The sequence below is a fragment of the Euleptes europaea genome, chromosome 14 (genome assembly GCF_029931775.1).
Source record: "Euleptes europaea isolate rEulEur1 chromosome 14, rEulEur1.hap1, whole genome shotgun sequence".
NCBI lineage: Eukaryota > Metazoa > Chordata > Lepidosauria > Squamata > Sphaerodactylidae > Euleptes > Euleptes europaea.
In genome coordinates, this window is record NC_079325.1 from 52,665,368 (window position 1) to 52,667,342 (window position 1,975).

General features: G+C 54.2%; 1 non-coding gene across 1 annotated transcript; it reads left to right on the forward strand.

Moving 5' to 3' along the window:
• The first annotated feature begins 1,501 nt into the window (after positions 1 to 1,501).
• On the forward strand, positions 1,502 to 1,596 carry TRNAR-UCU (transfer RNA arginine (anticodon UCU)). Its single transcript has 2 exons — positions 1,502 to 1,538; positions 1,561 to 1,596. It is a non-coding gene; the product is annotated as a tRNA-Arg (tRNA).
• Positions 1,597 to 1,975: the final 379 nt, after the last annotated feature.

A 1,975-nucleotide genomic window follows, 5' to 3' on the forward strand; every position in this document is an offset into this window, starting at 1 on the left:
CGCCACACACCTTTTCCTGAAGCTGAATCTCACATTCTGCAGGCCTCTTTAAATGAGGCTAATCAGTCAAGGATTAATCATTCCCAATTGCCAGGCCTGATTCCCCCCCCCCCTTTTACCATTCCTTTATCTACAAAGAAATAACCGAACAGGCTTCTAGCCCCCCCCCACCCCATCGGCCCACTGATAGCACCAAAGGGGGGGGGGGGTTCTGCACCTTGGAGCCCAAACCTAGCCAACCTGCTGAAAGAATAGGAGCAAAGAGACCCAGGAGAAGGAGAAAAGAAGGTCACGGCACGAACTCTTCCCTTTCCTGTAGGTGCCTGGAGGGGGGGAGAGGGCTCTTCTCCCCCCCCCCCGCCCCTAAATCTTGCACAATGCCGCTCTCGTTGCTACGCAGACCGGGATGCGGATCAAAAGGACCCACCCGGTTGGGAGGGGAGGGGCTCTCCACCCTAAGCAAGCAGCCTCGGCTTACCCCTTCGGCCGGAGGTCTCCTCCCTGTCTTCAGCATCCAGCACCGCCGGATCTCTTCCTGGCGTTCCCGGGTTGCTCCGGCGGATCAGAGCGAGCAGCGCCTCCGCCTCCTTCCTCTCGCCCTCCTTCCCTCCCTTCCTTCCTTCCCACGAGGCTCCGGCCAGCGGTTGTCAGAGCCGCATTTCTTAATGCAGCTGCAGCAGCAGCGACCGCAGGGGAAAGGAAGCCAGTCCTGGAGGCGGGGATGGCGAGCCCTCCGGCGGCTGTCAGCCAGCAGGTCTTTGCAGCCGCCGCCGCCGCCTCCTGCAGAGGCTGCGATCTCCTGATCGGCCTGGCCCCTCCTGGCTCGGAGACTTCCTTTCCCTCCTCCACCTGCACTGCTCGCCCTTCTGCATGAGAATGGCAGGAGGGAGGGAGGGGCGCCGAGCCACCGCCTCCCGAATTGATGCCGCGGGAGTCACCGCAAAGCCCCAGGCGGCCAGCAGGGGCCGCTGCGGCGCCGGCGCTCTGCCGCAATGCCCTCCGGGATTTGTAGTATTTCTCCTTTTTCGGGTAGGCTGAGCGCTCCATCCTACACGTGGTCTGCTCTCGCGGAGAAGGGAGGGTGCGCTTTTCTTTCCGCCGCCTACTTTTCGTAGTTTCTTCTTCCCCCACCGTCCCAAATACTTTCTCCCCCCCCCTCCCGGGTTTTCGTCCCGTTGCAATATCCCCACGGGAAGATCTGAATGAATTCCTGCTTCGAGCAGGTCTTTGTCCCTTCGAACGTAGCTTTAAAAAAGAAAGAAAGAAAGCAAGAAAGCAATCCTCAGGCGTGCCTAAAGTGAACTACGAAAAAATGAAAGTTGCAGGGAAATTTTTGGGGGTTGTTATGCAAGCTCAGCTTCCTCCGGGAATGGGGCTTTTCAGGGCCGCCAGCGGCTGAAGGTCGGATTTTTAAGTAGATCAACAGCTTGAGAGCTAAGCTGGAACTGAGAGAGGGAGGTCAAAGGAGAGAACATGAAGGATGATCGCTGCTTATCCGGGAGGCTCTGTGGCGCAATGGATAGCGCATTGGACTTCTAGATTGTGTGACGGGGCGAAGTCATTCAAAGGTTGTGGGTTCGAGTCCCACCAGAGTCGTATTTTGACGCATTCCTCTTTGATACTTAAAAAAAAAAAACTAACGTGTTCAGAACAACATAGGCAGTATGTTAGTTCCGGTAAAACAACTTTAAAGTTTCCAGAAATCTTTTACAAACTTTTACCCCACCCTCAATCCCATTTAGGATATTCTTACGATACCTCGACCGTTACTAAATTGGACATCAAGTTGTTATTACCAAATCAGTGAGCAAAGTAACATACTTATTTTACTTCCTTACTTATTGCAGAGATTCTAGCCTAGGCTTCCACTAATTTGATTTCATGCATACCTCAACGAACATGAGCAAAAAGGTCCCTGCCCAGAGAAGTTTACAATCTACACTTCAGCAGTGGAATAAACAACAGAATGGAGGGG